At 29.4% G+C, this 19,649-nt stretch overlaps 1 long non-coding RNA gene across 1 annotated transcript; it reads right to left on the bottom strand.

Moving 5' to 3' along the window:
* Nucleotides 1–373: 373 nt before the first annotated feature.
* Nucleotides 374–1,225, bottom strand: LOC114297966 (uncharacterized). The gene is made up of 2 exons (XR_014360344.1): nt 1,191–1,225; nt 374–1,054 (listed from the first exon to the last, which is right to left on the bottom strand). It is a non-coding gene; the product is annotated as an uncharacterized LOC114297966 (long non-coding RNA).
* Nucleotides 1,226–19,649: the final 18,424 nt, after the last annotated feature.

Genomic DNA, 19,649 nt, shown 5'->3' with positions numbered 1-19,649 from the left:
TAGAAACTAGAAATATTTCGGCCATTTCAATAGAAATAAATGGAAATTTTGTTCATTAAACATACTAACAATGAATGCATACAAAACAAAACAAGATAAAAGAAAACCAAAGTGTTGCAATTCTACATGCTCAAAAATTTCAGAAACATCAATGTGTGATCCAGATTCATTGTATGCATGAATCTTACTAAACACGAATTGAATCTTAACCACATTTACTAATATTGGGCAAAATTTCTTGATGAATTTTTAGGCGAGTAGTTTTATTGTCAATTGAACCTCAAAGTAGCGTGATTCATGCCGATCAAAAAAAAAAAAGTAGCGTGATTCATGAAACTACTACTATCATTCATGCATTAATTCACTCCATATATTAAGCTAGCAAGCAAACAAACCATGCATGAGACCCGTGGTTTTTTTTTTTTTTATTTGCACACAATTTGAAGTTTTGAACACAAGCACACACTAGGCCTACAAGCCATACACTCATCATATACAATAAGACAATTAATTGGTAGAGCACACACATAACCATTAATTATCTTATTGTTACATACACTTTGATGCATGGAATAACATGTGAACCTTAGGCAACATAGTTAACTAGGGCATCACAATGTTTCCACTTTCATTTTTCTCCTCTCATACTATAAATTCACACAACATTAATTATATCCCACTTGACAATCAACATATTTAATGGGGAGGGCGACGATCATCTGGGTAAACATGGTGAGTATCAGTAGATGATCCAGAAGCATTACTGTAATTTCCATAACTATTGTTCTTCTCGTCAGCGTTGTCATCACTACTGTTATTGTTGTTATCATTGTTATTCACGTCGTTGTTGTTCTCATTATTATTGGCATCAACTGTTGGCACTGATATTGCACTATTTGGATTCCCATAAGTGCTTGATTTTCCGGGATAATTGTTCGGATTGTTAGCTTTCTCTTTCTTGCCTTCCTCCAAAATAAACCTTCTTCCATTGGCTTGAAGGCACAACAATGCCGATACAACAATGAGTAGTATGATTATCGTCTTCATGATCAAACTGTTTTTTTCCAAAGTTAGAAGCAATAATTGAAAATTAGTAGTTAGAATGTAATCAAAAGTGCATGATAAAAAAAATAGTTTAGAATGAACCCTTCTATTTAGATTGAACTAGTAAAAGAAGTGTATTGACATACCTGTTTTCTTCTTGTGGTTTGGTAGAATGAGGGATGAGCATTGCACCACTAGAAGAAGAGAATTTATAGAAGATATATATCTTGGCTTAATCATGATTAATGGGAAGCTAAGATGAAAATGTTAGGGCACTAAGAGCACAAAGGCATAGTGGACCAATCACAAATTGTTGGCCTTATTGGATGAGTTAACTTGTATAAAATGTACAGAGCAAAAATGCTAAACATACATAATTTTTGTAAAAAGAATTTACACAAAATAATGTGACGGTGATATTTTTATAATTACGAGTCACTTGGATGGACTTTGGTTTTTTTAATGAATGGATCTATATAAATACATCATTCTATTTGAAAATCTTGTACGTAAATATATTTGTGCAATATTACCCTTTTTAGAAATTAGATCCACTTGGTGTTGTCTAATTTTAGAACAGTGCTATACAAATAAAAAAAAAAAAATTGTAATAAAAATTAAAGGTGTTGCTAAAAGTGCCCAAGAGGCACAAGAGATAAAAAGTAAATAATACGAAACACTGTTTATTGATTTCATAATATTTTTTTATTGATTTGAAAACTTTTTTTATTAATATTTTCATACTTTTCAATAGTAGATAATGTTCCAAAGACGTACTTATTAGCATTTTTCAAAAATTAATACAAAATGACATGGTAAACTTTGATTATTATCACTTTAAACTAAAAGACACACATTAAGGTGGTTTATATTTTTTAAAATGCTATAACCACATCATTTTTATTAATAATATAATTTATATATGTTGTAAATCTATAAATTTTTACATTTTAATAGATTGATTATGTTTCTTCTTTTGGATTCAAATGATGTTCCACTAGGAACTAGCTAGTTTCCCTGACTATATGCCAACCATAATGATGATGATTGGTGAATGACAATATCATAATGTCATAATTAAAAAACTTTAATGATTTTTTCTAATTATTTCTAAATCCCACTTGCATGCATGGTAAAAAGGGGAACTTTTAACGTGGAACAATCAGTAAAGTACTGTAAATAAAAATGGGAAAAACAAAGTTGGTGAATCCAAAAGGGTATAATTTCAGTGGAAAGAAATCTAGAATGGGAACATTTTTTTTTTTTTTTTTGGTGCAAAAAATAAGATATTAGTGGGTTAGATTACAACGAAAAAGGTGCAGTTGCTCTATTGACTTGAATACTGAACCTCTAATATTCTCACTATCCCAAGACACGGTTACATGAACCACTAGACCAACCGCCATGTCCAATGAGAATAATATTCTTATCCATTATTTTTCATATAAATGGTAACTTTAGCTTTATTTCTAACAATCAATAGGAGAGAAATATGAAAAGGGAAAACTTACATCGTACAATAATTTCATAAGAATGATTATTCAGTAGTTTTGAAATATCATGTGGTATTGTTTATATAGTGTTTCCAACATTTGGTGTAGCAAAAACATTATAAGTGGAACAATACTGATTTACCTTTGTTAAGTAATTAGGAGACAAGAGATGACTCATTTGATATATTTTGTGGTTTTTCATTTACCAAAAGTATACCATATAACCAAATACCACATAATATTTCAAGACAACCTCGTAATTTTACAATGAGGGGACTCAAACACGAACAACACACTTGAAAAGTAAAGTATTTCATCCATTAAGCTAACCCTTAGTTTTAAAATGCCCTCTTTTGATAACTAGAATGGTCTATTTTCATAGATGTGCAATTGCATATTCACTTACAAAGTGTAGCAAATATTTTCTTTGGATTTTGGAAAATACAAAATTGATGAAAAGAATTTGAGATTCAGAGAGAGAGAGGTTTGGAAATTTTGGTATGTTAAATACTTACAGAAATTCTAGAATTTTCACATTATTCCAACACATATCTTACATTTTAAACAATATATATATATATATATATATATATATATATATATATATATATATATATATATATAATTTCACAATTTTTAAGCTGACCCACCCATATGTACACATTACAAACATAATACACTATTACATAAGTACATGTACATGTTAAATATATATTTATATATAATATTTAATTTAATTTGATGATCCGCTCAAAATACTAATAGCCTACACATCTCATGATAGGCTAATATTCTGCTGAGTCAATAATGTGTTATGAGATTCTAGTATTGTGTCATGGGAGTGACTCTTCACGATTCAAAATAACATAATTTTACAGAGAAATGATATATATCATCGGTTGTTATAATTATTTTGTATCAATTTTATGTAAATATTTATAATTAATTTTTATTTTAAAATAATAATTAATAAAAAAAATAATATTCTTTTGCATTACGGCACGATGAAAAAAATTGACTATAAATTTATTTTTTTTATATAGGAGAAATTAATTTAAAAAACTAGATGAAACTGGACCTGTTGAAATTAACTAACCGGTCATATGTTAATTATATGGGCCTATGTATTGGACTGGGCCAAGTATAGCTTTGTTTGAGTTGAAGTTGGCCCAAAAGGAAGGGAAAAAGAAGACGAAAGAAGTGACATGTTGAGCAAACCAATTCCTTGGGGTCTAAGGCTCGGTTTGGTATCATTTCCAATTATAAGTTAAATTTTATGATTTATTTTTTTAGATTATTAGTTTTAAAAGAAATTAAATAAGTTGTAAATTTATTTGGTGCAACTTTTGAAATTTGTGAAAAAAAAAAATTGAACATATTTGGTTAAATACTCTGGGACATAATTTTTTTGTTTTGCGAATTTCCAGAATGACCTAAAAAATTATAATTAAGATAAAAGAGATGGTTTTTCTTTGTCCATTTATACTTATTTGAGAGTTTTGATTCAGCTAAAAAATGTTACAAACTGTAACTTAAGAAAATCTTATCTTATCTTTTCTCTTTTCTTTTTTCTTTTTTCTTTTTGTGTATATGTGGGTGCAGGGACAGAATCAGAATTTCGTTACCGGAGAAGTCAAAAGAAAAATAATTTTTTTCACTATATACACAAAACACGCATATATGTATATATGATATATAAGTTATACATACATAATAAAAAAAAATTAAATTAAATACTATATAAGCAATTTCTAATAGGATGAATAAGTTTTTTTGATGTAAAATAGAAAAAGAATTCAAGATAGAAGGGGAATGACATATATATTTTTTATATTAGGGGCCATTCTATATATAAAATGATATATATATATATATATATATATATATTTAAAATTCTATGACAAATAATAATGTTCACAGAAATAAGGGAGTCATGATTCCTCATAGTTATAATTTCAAATAACAACAAATAAATTAAATAAATTTATTTATAAGTGCTCCCAAATGAGACTTCAGAATGATAAAAATCATGCTAACAATTATCCCAAGTATAAGAAAAAGAAAAAGATTATGAGACATTCTTCACTGATTTCAAAACATTTTTCAGGAATTTCATTAAACTTTTAACATTTTAATTTTTTTCAAAACACTTTTTATTTCAATCCTGAAATTAGCTAGTGACTTAAAGATACTTGCTAGCATTTTTTTACCTTGTAATGAAAGTTTATTTTTATTTTTTATTTTTATCATGGTAATAAATTACCACACCCTAAAACAAAATAATCTTACATATAGGAGATAAAAGGAAAACGTGAGTTTTGATTTTAGAGTGTGAATTGTTATCTTTGTTTTTAATTTTTATTTATTTATTTATTTTTGTCTAAAAAGACCTTGCTTTGGGACATGCCAAAATAAACAATTTGTGAGGGCTATGTCAAAAACCCCTCCACGGCCTGCATTCTAGAAGATTCTAGAAGCCGGCGTTAATTGGATCAAATTTATTTTTAATTAATTAATGTTGTTGTTGATTATTATTATTATTATTAGAAAGGGATGAATTGCTAATCAAGGCAATCCACTCGTGTGCACTTGTCTTTAATTTATTATTATTATAATAATAAAATAATGCTTATATATTCATAAATATAATGTGGATGTCCATATTAGTCCCCTACAAACCAAGCAAGCAAAGAAGCTTATTAATCAAATCAAGCACATATGCATAGACAACAATAATGTGAGGTGAATCATATGTTTAATTAATTTAATATTTAAAGACAGCGCAAAACGCGCTTATTCCCCACCTAATCCCATGTTCATATTATCCTTAAAATTAAGATTTTCTATCCATATTCAACTGATCGATATGATATTGCCCGTTACCGACGTATTAAAATTTTGAAATTTTTAGACATTGATATATATTTTGGCATGTTATTTAAACCCATGGTTTGAATATATAAATTGCAAATCATTATGCAAAAAATGCGAAGTGGATCAATAAAAATTAAAATAAAAAAAGGATTTATCAGTAAGTAGGAAGTGATTGTTTAATAGAAAATTGCAATTCAGTACATATTTTTAAAAATAAAATTTAAATTAGTGATAAGTCTTATTAACTTCAATAATTAAAGTTATGAATTTTTTTATAAATTTATAAATATTTTGTGAAGACACCACTAATTTATAATTTTGCCTTATTTAAATCTTCTGTTTAGATTTTTTTTTGGAGGGGGGGGGGTTTGAATAATCTTCTGTTTAGATCTTCTCTAGCCTTTGATGTTATTTAGGATAATTATTTGGGAAAATTACTTATCAATGATAATTTATAAAACAATATTACATATTTATAAAAAAAAATATAGGGGATTTTTTTTAAGGTCTCTGGTATTAAGATTCTATAGCATAAAAGACATCAAAAATTTTCATAATGTATAAGGTCCCTCAACATCGATCTAGAGAAAATTCAATCCAGAGAATTTCTCTGAATTGTCCAAAGAAAATTTGATCCAGATAAAATTTTGCACATCTCGGACACCAATTTTCTTTGGACACATCACAGATAAAATTTTATACATCACAGAAAAAATTTCTCTGGACACATGACAGAAACACATTTACACATCTCTAACACCAAATTTTTCTGGACACATCACAGAGAAACTTTTACACATCTCCAACACCAAATTTCTCTGGACACATCACAAAGAAAATTTTACACATCACCAACACCAAATTTCTCTGTACACATCATAGAGAAAATTTTACACATCCACCAACACTAAATTTCTCTGGACACATCACAGAGAAAATTTTACACATCTCCAACACCAAATTTCTCTAGACACATCACAGAGAAAATTTTACATATCACCAATACCAAATTTCTTTGGATTAATTTTCTTTGGACTTAAATAAAAGTCCAGAGAAATTCACTTTCAAAATCACAAAAAACAAAAACACATATTCAAGTAAATGAGGTGATTCAACCATTTGGGCAGATGTATTGAAGTATTTTTGTGAACTTGGAGAAGATTACTCAAAAGAAGTCAAGGAAATATTGACTTATATTGAGAGAGATAACATATTGCCTTCTATTATTGTTCTTCAGACTCTGTCTAGAAATCTATGCCTCACTCTCTCTGTCATCAAAGATTATATAGCCAAAAAACTTGAATAGGAATCAAAGCTAATTGAAGAGAACAGACAATCTATTGATAAGTATCAGGTTGGTGTTTAATTATTTCATAGTCTAATGAAAATTTATATATATATATATATACATACATATATATATATATAGAGAGAGAGAAAGAGACACAAATTCAAGTGCAAGGTGTGGATCGAAGAATTACATGCACTATACATATATATATATATATATATATGTGTGTGTGTGTGTGTGTGTCTATTTTTATTTTTATTTTTTGAGATATAAGGCAAATTTATAATTGTTCAACTTATCCAAGTAACGCAAGATTGATAATAGTAGAAAACAAAAACAAAATGCAAAACGAACATCTTTGTCTTTGTCAATCGTGATTTGTGGTTGTAAGTGGTCTCAAACTTCTGAGCTAATTGATCCATTAATCTTTAGGGACTTAATCTGCATAACCAGGTGCAATCCACTAAACGAGACACCACGCATGGCCTCCATTACTCTCATTGCTGTCTATGGCGCTAGCGGAGCGTTCTGATGCCTCTCATCTTCGCGAGAAGACATGCAAGAGAAGATGGCGACAACAGTAAGGAAGAGTTGTCGACTGCGGCGATAGAGGTGGATTTTGTTGGAGAGAGAAGAGCAGAGAGAGATAAAGAGAGGAAGATGCAAGTTTGATTTGAGATAACCAAATTTCTCTGTGATATATGGGTGTTAGGGGTAGGGGACCTTACACGTCACAAAATAATATTGTGGATCTCTTCTATTATTAAAAATGAGAGATGGAACTTAGATTAATTTTCTCAAAAAAATATATATAATTATAATTATTAAGATTTATAAGAAAAAATTGGTGATAAATCCAATCTAAGGAAAGTATAAGGCAATAGGTCTAGTGGATATTTTCTATTAGTGAGAGGTCCACCATTTGTGAAATAGTTTTGTGAGAAATCCTTTTATTTGTCTTGAAAGACATTTTACTTCTAATTTTATCCTATAATTTATTTATTAAATTTTTTGTATCTGTTGACTTTCATTAATTAACTGTTCAATTGTTTTCCTATCTGTTCAAAATTTATATCTATCTGTTCAAAAAAATTTCCTTATCTGTTCAATTTTTCCCATATCTGTTCAATTTTTTAATATTTTCAATTCAAATTTCCCTTATCTATTTAAATATTTGAAATTCTTGTCCTATCTTTTTCTATCAGTTAAAATTTTTGTTCTAATATTTTTATCTGTTGAAATTCAAACTTATTTTTCCCTTTCTGTTGAATTTCACAAGCCTATTTTTTCTTATTTGTTTATTTTTTTTTATTTGTGAAAAGTCATTTTATATTTTTTTATCGGTTGAAATTTAAATCTTTGTGATTGAAATACACTAACCCTCTATCTGTTCAAGTTTTGAACAAATCTAACTTATCTGTCAATTTTTTTTTTTAATATATTGCAATCTATTTCATCATCATCTTCATCATCATCAACAACAACAACTAGCAAAAAAAAGGAGTAATATGTTGAGGAGGAAATCGAATCAAGATCTAGATCTAACCCCTCCTCAAAAAAAAAAAAAGTAATATGCATAAAAGATTTGTTGAAAACACTATCTGTTGAAAATATTTGTGGCATTTTCTGAGCTAGATCCATTCCAAAAACAAAAACAAAAAAAAAAAAAAACAGATAAAAAAGAAAAAAAAAACTTGAGACAAATAACTTCAACACACATTTATGTTCTTCATTCACAGCTCCTCCATTACTACCTAAACCATTGCAATAACACACTTCAACACCATAACTTTTTTCGCCGCTGGCAGTTGTAGTGGCAATTATGTGTTTTCAAGATGGTTGTCGATGAGTGAAGAACAACGAAACGACGAAGGTTGTGGAAAGTTTTAGACAACAAGAGAGAAACATTTGAGAGTGCGAAACGATGGATTATATATCAGATCGGAGCAAGGTTTTAAAAAATGGTCACAACCGTTATGTAACGCCATTACGTAATGATTGTAGTGGTTACCGCCATCTGTTGTGGCCGCTATAACGGTGTGACGGAAATTCACATGTACAACGGCCATTTCGGTGTTACATAACGGCCGTAGTAATACTGTAACGGCCATAATGGTCCATTAGATACCGTTACACCCTTTTACAATATTCTGAATAACTTCATTTTTCCACACAAAAAAAAAAAAAAACAAAACAAAACAAGACAAAAGCTTACAAAAAAGAAACAAATACAAGCGATCCAAGCCAAAAGAAAAAATCTTACATGAATTTTTTTTTCTTTATAAATTTTTTTTAATTTTTATTTCGAATTTTATTTTATAATCCTTTTATTTAATAATAGTGAATATTTTTTATTCAGTTAGTTCAGGTATTGGTAAAAAATAATTTGTAGACATTTAAAATTAATTATTCTTAAAATCATTAGCTATTGAAATAAAATGTAAAAAGTTTATTTTATAGTGATTTGAAAACATGAAATATATTGGATCATACTTAAAAATTGATCAAAATTTATTTTAAATCCTAATAAATGTGATTTTGAAAAAAAAAATATGTATCGGTAAGTTTTTTTCAAATTGTGCGGAAAAAAAAAATCATGGTTCCAGTTACTGCAACTGTCACGCTACAACCTTTGCACCTCGCAACCGCTATCGCGTCACCCAATCGTTACGGTGACCGCAACCACTTTTCAAAACCATGGATCGGAGGTTCGAAAATCAGATTATATATTAGATCCAAGAGAGAGAGAGAGAGAGTGCAAAACCCTAGCCCTTATTGTCGTATCCTCACCCGCTATCGTTGCTTTGCTTCCCTTGTTTCTCTACTGCAAGTCTCTCAGCAGAGCCATCGTGCTTCTCATTACTCTTCGATCATCGAAAAACTAAAGAAACTACTCTCTCTCTCTCTCTCTCTCTTTTGATTTTTTCGGCTTTGATGATGAAAGAGAAGAAAAACTAACAGAAAGATGAGACAATTGATAGTGGATCTCGGTCAAATCCAATTAATCTAACCATGGCACCGAAGAAGTAGGCTCTTATTTCCTTTACTGTAGCGTCGTCTCGCTGATCCGGCCATCAACGATGTTGTCGTTGAGATTGACGGCAAAAGCAATCTCGTCACTGAGAGGAAAGAGAATGAAACCCTAGCTAATTGATCAATAGAGAGAAAGAGTAAGTGAGAGAAAAAGTGTGGATTGGTAATGAGAAGAAGCATGACTCCACTGATGGGGTAATTTAGTCATTTTACAAAAGGATGTCCTTATGGACAAAATGAAGAAAGGGAGCTTCTATTTACACATCCACCTTCCTCTCTTTGCACACACTTCACAAAAATTATTTTTATTATAAATTTTTTTTCAGGTGAAATTACTATTATAGACATCAAATAAACACATTCGGAAGTTGAATGTCGAAAAAATAATAAAAATTCGGAAGTCTACTTCCGAACCAACTGTTTATTTTCGGAAAGCTACTTCCGAACCAATTGCTTATTTTCGGAAATCTACTTCCGAACCAATTATTTATTGAAAAAGATGTGTGAAAAGGGGAATAGGTGTGTGTAAATAGAAGCTCCCATGAAGAAAGCATGTGGACCTCTAGACTCAAAAAATTCAAATTACACTTTTCCTCTGAGCCTTTTTTATAAATTTTATGACTTATTTGTATTTATTTTTAAAATTTTACCTTGATGTCAAATTTCTCCTAATTATTTATTTGTGGAAGTGTGGTTGTCTCCTTCATTCATGCATGCTTTTAAGTGAAAAATACTATCTACCGCCACTAGAGATGGAGAATAAATATCCTCGTAATAATTTCTTTATTTTGCCTTTTCTTATTCATCAAGATTTTTTTTTTTTATTCGTTTTCCAATTTTTTGGCCTATAGTACTATGCATTTTAACAATTAAATTATTCCATTGACCCATTAAACCCACATCGGTAGTTAATTTGGGTTTTTTTTTTTGAGTTTATTTATTTATTTTTGGCAATTAATAAACTGAATATTATTAGAATTATATAAAAAAAAGACATTGAACTATGAAATCGAACAAAGACCCAAAACAAGTACATGGGAATGTCACAAGATATTAAACAGGAAATTCAATTATGAAATTTGAAAAGTCTAAACAAAAATACCAAACAAGAATTGACTTTAACCTCCTACTAAGGTTTTGTTTAGAAATTGACTAGTAATTTTTTGATTTCTTAATTTTTAATGAAATAAAAAAATATTAATATATTTGAAAATAATTTTTTTCAGTTGTATATGAAATTGTAAATTAGTGGGATGTGTATATAAAATTGTAAATTACTGGGATGTTTAATCTCTTTTTAGTGGCTTCTAGGTTTTTTAGTAATATTTTTTTTGGACTTTTTTTGTTGTAAAATATGAATTTCCCCCTAATACGGACTAATATGAATTTTCTGCAAAATATAAGCATTACCCCCCTCGCTTATTGGCCAGCCTTGACCGACATCCAAAACACAAAAACAAACAAAAAATTTATTTGTAGCTAATTTAGTAGGATACGGATCTTCGTCATAGATATAGATAGGTATAGATTTTTCTTGGATGATTTTATCCTTGTAAAGTAATTTACGCTCCGTTTATTTTAGGGAGGGATAGTGTTTAAGGGTCACAATTTTTGTGGTTTAAATGGTTTAAAATTGTCAAAACGATGTCGTTTTGGCAATTTTGAAGCTGTTTTGTACTCAAAACGACGTCGTTTTAGCAATTTTGAGCCATTTGAGCCACAAAAATTGTGGCCCTCAATCATTGTTGTTTAGGGAGATTGAGCAATAAGTTTTGTATTTTAAATTTATAATTTATATAGTTTTATATTTTTTTAATCTATTTAATTTTTGTTTGGCAATAACTTTTTTAGTTGATTTTTTAATTTTTTTTTGACTTTTTTAGTTTGGGACTTTTTTGTTCAGTTTGTATTCTTGATTGGTTTTTTGGCTTTTTAGCTTTGGAATGGTAGATTTTTTTTTTTTTGGTCTTTTTGTGATTTTTGACTTTTTGTGATTTTTTGACTTTTTTTTTATTCTTTTGTGATTTCGTAGCCCAACACAAAAACCAAACAACCCCTTAGTCCTGTTGAATATGTAATGACTCATTTCTGTTATATTGAAGTGTCACATTTGGAAAAAATACACTAAAAAATTTTTTAGTGTCACATCATACCCGTCACATTAGAGTATTACATTTAATAAAAATACACTTAAGGAGTTTTTAATTTTTTTTAAAGTAAAAGTTTTGGAGTGCCGCATCATGTCCATCACGTTGTCACATTTGAGAAAAGTACACTAAGGAGTTTTAGTTTTTTTTTTAGAATAAAAGTTTTAGAGTGTCGCGTCATACCTACCACGTTATTACATTTGAGAAAAGTGCAAGTTTTAGTTTTTTTGGAATGTCACATTAATACGTACCACATTAAAGTATCACATCATACCTGTCACATTAATAAAATAATATAACTATCAATCAAAACACTACCAAAATTAAAAATAAGACCACACAAAAAGAAATTCTCCACTAATAAGACTTAATAGATCAATAAAAAAATAAACTTGAGACTAATTGGAATACTTATTTATGAGAGGAGATTTATTGATAAATATCCCTTTATTTTAACGGATTTTTTTTTTTTTGAAAATCATTTTTTATGAAATTTTTTTTCACAAAAAGTCTTCTATAGATAATATTTTTATGTTTGGTTGTATTCATGAAATTAATATATTAATGATTACATTATTGGTTATGGTAATTAATAGTAGCGGTGGTAAGGTGAAAGTAGTGGAGTTGTCGGGGGTGGTGTAGTGGTATGGCAATAGTGGTGATAGCGACAGAGACGGAAGTGGTAGTGGTGGTGATAGTAATAGGGTGGATGTGGTAATGGTAGTGGTTGTGCGGGGTGGAGGTGATGGTGGCGACCGTGGTGATGGTGGTGGTGGTTGTGGCTGTGGCTGTGGCAGTAGTAGTGTGGTGGAGAGAATAGTAATGGTGATAATGTGGTTTCATTAATAAAAGTTTGGTTTGAAAAACGTTTTTCACCTTTTAAATGTGAAAAATATTTTTTATCCAAATAGACTTATTTTCTGTTAACTATAGAAAATCTTTTCCGTTGACTTTATTTCAGTTGTACCAAACATCAAAAAAAAAAATGTGAAAAATATTTTCTGACAAAATAAATGAAGTATCCTTTAAATTTAAAGTTGAAATAAAATGATGTTATTTTTAAAGTGTCATTAAAAAATGTACACACTATTTTAATATTATTTACTTTTAGATTTAGACTTGTAAAACTAGATTATATACTTTTTTAACGTGCCTTACTATAATTAAAAAAAAAAATTACAATAAGGTTATTACAAAAAATAATGAAATTCTGAGTTGTTTGGGACACAATTAAATATGTTACATTTTTTCCTGAATTTTTTTTTCTTTAGTGATTTTTTTTCCAAAATTATGTCAAATATGTTTGTTTTTTATGTCCATCTTGTATAGATGAATCTAAAAAAATAAATAAATAAATAAAGACAAAAAAATCTCAAAAAATCAACTGTTTTTGGGCTTATTTTTTGGGTTTTTTTTAGACTTTTCTTTCTTCTTTTTTTTTTTTTCAATTTTTTCTATTGTTTTTTTACTTTTCCATTAAACTGAAAATATTTTTAATTTTTTTTTTAAATTTACTAAAGGCTAAATAAAAATAGTAAAAAAATCAATCTTAAACACCCCCTCAATTGGGTAGTAGTCCCGTTGGGCGGCTGCAGGGGCAGCGATAGGCTAATGAAACTGCCCAGAGGGTCATAGACCTAACCTAACTACTGAGAATTAACCATTCAGGGTTGGTTTAGGCCGTGGGCCTACTTTTTTGGCTTTTAATTATTTTTTTTTTGGGTTAAAAAGTTTCGTTTAGATTAAAATTTTTAATTTTTATGACGAGAGAAAATAAAATCATTATGGTTTGAATGTGACATTTTATTTAATTAGACTAAAAAATCTATTTTATTTTTTAGTAACTATTTTAACAAAAAAAAATTACATTTTAACTTATGCCAAACGAAAACTCAATATAAAAGTAGAAATTGTTGATTTTAGATGGTGAACATCTCTTATTTTTAATCCAAAAAACCCATGTTAAGGAACAATGCACCAAGACTAATCTCATCAAGCTTGGTCTTTGTTTTCGTCCAACCACTGCCCGGTCTTGAGAAACTTTTTTATCTTTTTTTTGTTTTTTTAATCATTGTTATTGACTTGTTCAATTGCTCAAGAAAGTTTTAAAAAACAAAACAATGCTAATAGGTTGTTCCACACAAAATTGTCAAACTAATGGATAAGAATGAATATTTCTCAATAGCTTAAAAAAAGTTACAATATTCTCATAATGATATAATGCACGTGAAATGTGGTTTGAAAGATGAAGCCATTAGCAAGAGAGGGTGGAGAGGTTTAAATAGGGACACAGATCCATAATTCTAACATAAGAGACAAACATGTAGAGTAATAAAAAAAAAAAAAATTAAATAAATTATAAACTACAATATCAATTTATATCGATATAAAAAGTAAAAAAAAAATATTAAAAAATATATATATATAAATAAAGATATTTTCTTGTGTTGATATTGAATTGTAAAAAATGACAATTGTAAGACAATTACTAAGAGACAAATTTTTTTGTTATATTTTATCTAAATTGTTAAATTTTATACTTTAAACCCTATGCTTTATAAGATAGAGAGGTATGAGATGTTCAACCTCTTGATCTTTTTAAAAACCTAGAGGGGGTGCATATTATAATTTAAAATTAATTAATCTAATACTAGTATATAAAAAAAAAAAATTGAAATTGTAAGGGGGATCGCCCCCTCTTCTCCTTGGGTCTAAACATTGTTTGTTCTTAAATTTCTTTATTTAAATATATTGATAGTCTTTATGTGAAAATTTCGACGGATTAGACTTGGTATTTAGTCACTATAACATATAAGAGTTTTAGAGATTAAATTATTTTATTTCTAAAAGTGAAAATTTTGTTACAAATGACATTTAGAGATCAATTTCTATTATCGTGAGAATAATCGCTAAAAGATCGTTCCGAAAAGTCAAAAATAAGGTTTTTAGCATCAAAATTTTGAAAATGTCACTAATAAATAAACTTTTAGGGACAAAATAATTTGGTCTCAAAATGGTTTATTTTTTTAGACAAAAAATTTGGTCTCAAAATGATAAAAATTTATCACTAATGTCCAATTTTCATTGTCAAAAATATAATGGCGACACTTTTCGCAACAAAAATATTTAGTTCCTAAAAAAAAATTTTGTCTCTAAATTTTGGTTTCTAAAACCTTAATTTTTTTGTAGTAGGTGAAACGTATTAAAGGTGGTGACATAATAACATTAGGGGTAAATTTGTCCTTTTTTATATTGAAATCACATTAAAGTTATATTTGGATTATAGATTTAAGAGAGATTTGCAAAATGAAAGAAAAAGTTATTACAAATTACCTTATATTTCATGGACTTTTTTTTGCCCTTTTAAATTGAAGGAGTGATTCTATTTAGATTTGATGAAATTTTCTTTCATGCTTACCTTTTTTTCCCATACATAAGGGGTGATTCTGTTTAAACTTGATGAAATTTTCTTTCACACTAGTCTTTTTTTACATACATTAGAAAACGCGTTCACACATTCCATACATAAGGGGTGATTCTGTTTAAACTTGATGAAATTTTCTTTCACACTTGTCTTTTTTTACATACATTAGAAAACGTGTTCACACAAAATGGGTGTGTAGAAAAATTAAAGAATTAGCAAAATACTAGCAACAATATGATATTCTAGAGAAAGAGAATGAGGGGTGTTTTGGCAACATAGTTTTTAGCCACTTTTTAGGTTAGTAACAATAGTTAAAAGTTGTCTTTTTTTTCATTTGGGAAGTTGGTTTTTAGCCAATGGTGAAATTAGAATTTTACCTCTCATGAGTCAAAATGTGTTACATGGGTGAAGTTATACATATTTTAAATAAATAGGAGTGGTTTGGTCATTTTATTGTGATTTGACATCATAAATAAATATTAATCAAAAAAGTCAAAAGTTTGGTTAAAAGTCAAAAAGTCACTTTTTACCATCTTCTCAAATTTTTGAATCTATGGTCTCAAAATTCTTGTTCCCACGTCTCTAATGTACTGCTGTTTCTAGATTCTAATGTTTTGAGATTCTTATTACATTGTGTGACATTAAAACTTTGGAATAAAGTTTCTAAAGTTGTGTTTGAATTGTAAATTTCTTTTTTCAAAATTTTATGCAAATTCATGATCCAAAAGAGTCAACCACTATTATGTGCTAAAAATAAATTCCATTTACTTACCAAGACGTTCAACTTTAAATAACAAATATATTATACTTAAGTGTATTTCTTGTTGTTAGAACAAAATAATGAGTCTTAAATATACTTATTAAATGTTGGTCCCAATATTCTTTTATCGTGTGGTATAAAAATTGAGTAATAAATTCACTTGGAAAATTCTATTCTTATATTAAATTTATAAAAAAAAACTTCACAAGAGAATGTGACAAGATTGTACCTATAAAAAATATTTGAATAAGATATTTAGCCCAGTACATTGCAATGTCTAGCTCAGAAAAGATATACACCATAAATACGTATTCCGAAATTTATCCTGAAACAAATATATAATATAAATTTAAAATTGATGAAATTACAATTTATAAATGTGATTTATTTAATTTTTTTTTAAATATGTAGTATTTTTGTTTTTAACAGGGGAACATATCCACTAAACTGTAGCACAGATATGCAATGCCAAAACTCTTGGTGGATTTTGCCAGAGACAAATACATAACTGAGGAAATGTACTTGTTTGGGGTGGTAGTTGGGGCAGACAAGCTCATTAGATTGTGATTGAAATTTTTTGGTTGGAAGATTATAATCAGAAACCTTAGGTAAGTGATTTCACAAACTGTGGATATCATATTTCTTCTTTTTAATTGAATTTCAGACTGATTCTTTCATTGTCACAATGAAGGGTTATCTCATTCAAGGAGGCAAACATCTCTGCCATCCCACTACCTTAATATGATTCCCTTGATTTCTTGACGCTGTGTTTAGTTGGAGGATTTGAAGAGGGATTTAGAAAGGGAAAAAAAAAATTTGGTAAAATATGAATAAAACATTTCACCTAGTTTCACACACCTTTTCCCTTTTCTTTTCCAAATCTCTCCCCAAATGCCTTAACCAAACACAGCATGAAGGTTTGTTTTGTTTTGCTTTGGCCAATGTTTGTTTCCCTTTTTTCTTTCCTACATGATTTTAGTTTGGAAATTACTACACAAATTGATATATTATATAAACTTTTTTAGGTTAAGTTATATACCCTTAACCATTGAACTTTTATTTAAATTTCATTTTAATTTCTTATTCTCTAATTGCAAAAATTAAGTCGTCAAATTTCAACTCACATTTCAATATAATTGTCCTGTCACTCTACTATTTAAAATTTGAGTGAAAATTCAAACATAAAAAACTGGAGTAGAATTTGAATAACAGAGGGTTAAAGTATAATTTTTCGTACAAAAATTTTCCTCTTACGCTCTTAAAATATGCTGATGTGGCCCTCACATGTGCATTTTTTTATCCATGTTTTAACTATAAGTAATAAAAGGATCACATTAAAAAAACAAATTGAAATCCGAGAATTAAATTATTACAATTAGAAGATGAAAAATTAAAGAAATTTGAGGGCAAAATGTATTATGTGTATATTTATTTATTTTTATCAATGTGGGATGCAATAGTAAAATTTTAATATTTAAAATGGAACCTACTAGAATTATATGATAAATGTTACATAAATGAGTGAGTAAGAAAAATATATAAAATTTATGAGTAAGGTTTTCACTTAGGGAGAGGCTTGTTGGGCCTCAGTGGGCTCACCACCGAACCCGTATCAATAATCTGAACCGTTAAATATATAGAACTCGTCGATTATTTCATTATTGTAAAAAATCACATTAATCGAATATCGATAGTTACTTAATCAGATCACATTTATATCAACGGTAAATATAATTTAAAAAATAAATTATTGACAGAAATGTGATCTTATCAAGTGGCTATCAATATTCTATCAACGTGATTTTTTATAGGAATGAAATACTCAATGAGTTCTACATATTCAATGATTCATATCATTGATGCGGCCTCCGTGGTGAGCCCATAGAAGCCCAACCCAACTGGGGAGAATCCAAGCCCTTTCACTTATCCGGCAAATGTATCATGATAGCATCACAGTAATGTGATTGCAGTGATTTTTTTTGATATAGAGCTTGTTTGATATGTGGGATATTAATACACTTTTTTATTTAGTCATATTACTTTTTTATTTTTTATTTTATAAAAAATTAAAAAAATATACTTATTTAGATAATTTTAAACAATACCATAATTTGGATTCATATGATATGACTTTAACCCTACACTACTCTCTAACACTTGTTCTTTGCATTTTATGTTATGCTATGTATATGATTAATATTATTGATTAACAATTCAAAAATTATTTAAAATTTTTATTTTGTAACGTGTAAATTCTACACTACATAAATTTTATCATCATCATACAACCACCAACCCAGAAAATTCTGAATAAGTCTGAGTCTAGAGTTTTCCTATGTATACGTGTACGGGGAGCAAATATTCCGGCGTGCCCGTATTCCTTTCTTCCGAGCTCCGTCGATATCCGATCACCTGCGAGCAAACAGCGGTGAGCTACCCGGCGGTGTGTGGCGGGAAAAACCCTCCGACGGTCAAGTTAGCACACACCTTAGAGGGAATAGAGAGAAGGGAAAGAGTGTTTGAGTGTAAGAAATCCTTACAGATGTGTTCGTGTTTTGCGTATGGGGGGCGCAGACATTCTTATATACCTTCTGAGCCCCATATCCACTCCCAGTCATCCCCTGACACGTGGCTCTGCTATCCCATCTGTCAGCATAGACCATGCCTTTCATTACCTAACCTCAACTGCCCGTCACAACGGCTGGAGCTCGGCAGCCGAGCTGCCCTATCCGTAGTCGTGTCACGCCATGCTCCATACACTAGCACTTTCCTGGCAAAGTATATAAAAAGGGGGGGGGGCGGGCTAGGCGGCATCTCGGCAAAGCCTAGCCCGAAGCACCCCGTGGCCAGCTTTCCTGCCGGTCAAACGGTAACCTCGGTCGACCGTGCCTTTCCGGGCACCGGACACTCGGCTTGTCTGGCTTCGGCTATCCTCGGACCGAGCAACCGGGTCCGACCGAGCACTGCCTTGCCGAGCTGCTTCTTTATGGTCCGGGGCGGGACGCGCTCGGCCCAAGTTCTGCCCGGCCCAAGCTCTGACAGCCCATCTCTGGGTGAACAGTCGATCATCTCGGCCCAATGCACTGATGGGCTCTCAACTTGCTCGATCGCTACCTCGGCCCAACACTGGATCATAAATCACCCTCTCAATACGTATTGCATATTTTTCAAAGTTTCAATGACATGTCCTCCTTCCAGGTCAATAAATGAATAGCATAGGTCATGTTTAGTGTAACTTATTGGAAGTTAAAATCTGATAATTAAAAAGTAAAAATTAAAAGTATTTTTTTTACAACTTTTAGATAATTAGTTTTTTTATTTTTTAGTTTATTTAAATTATTGTCACCTAATAAATTATAAGTAAAAATTAAAATAAGTTATAATCAACCTCCTTCAGCTACAACAAACAATCCCATTATCCTCATATATATATATATATATATATATATATATATATATATATATATATTCTTGATCTATTTGATACATTTTTTTGTTTTTTTTTTTTAACTAAAAGTTAACAACCAGAATATAGAATTCTAAATCACATTTCTCCTAACTTTTAAATAATTAATTTTTTCAA

The sequence above is a fragment of the Camellia sinensis genome, chromosome 2 (genome assembly GCF_055761805.1).
Source record: "Camellia sinensis isolate YWXY chromosome 2, ASM5576180v1, whole genome shotgun sequence".
Classification (NCBI taxonomy): Eukaryota; Viridiplantae; Streptophyta; class Magnoliopsida; order Ericales; family Theaceae; genus Camellia; species Camellia sinensis.
The sequence above is the reverse complement of the archived record's forward strand: the minus strand, read 5'-3'. Positions and strand labels throughout refer to the sequence as shown.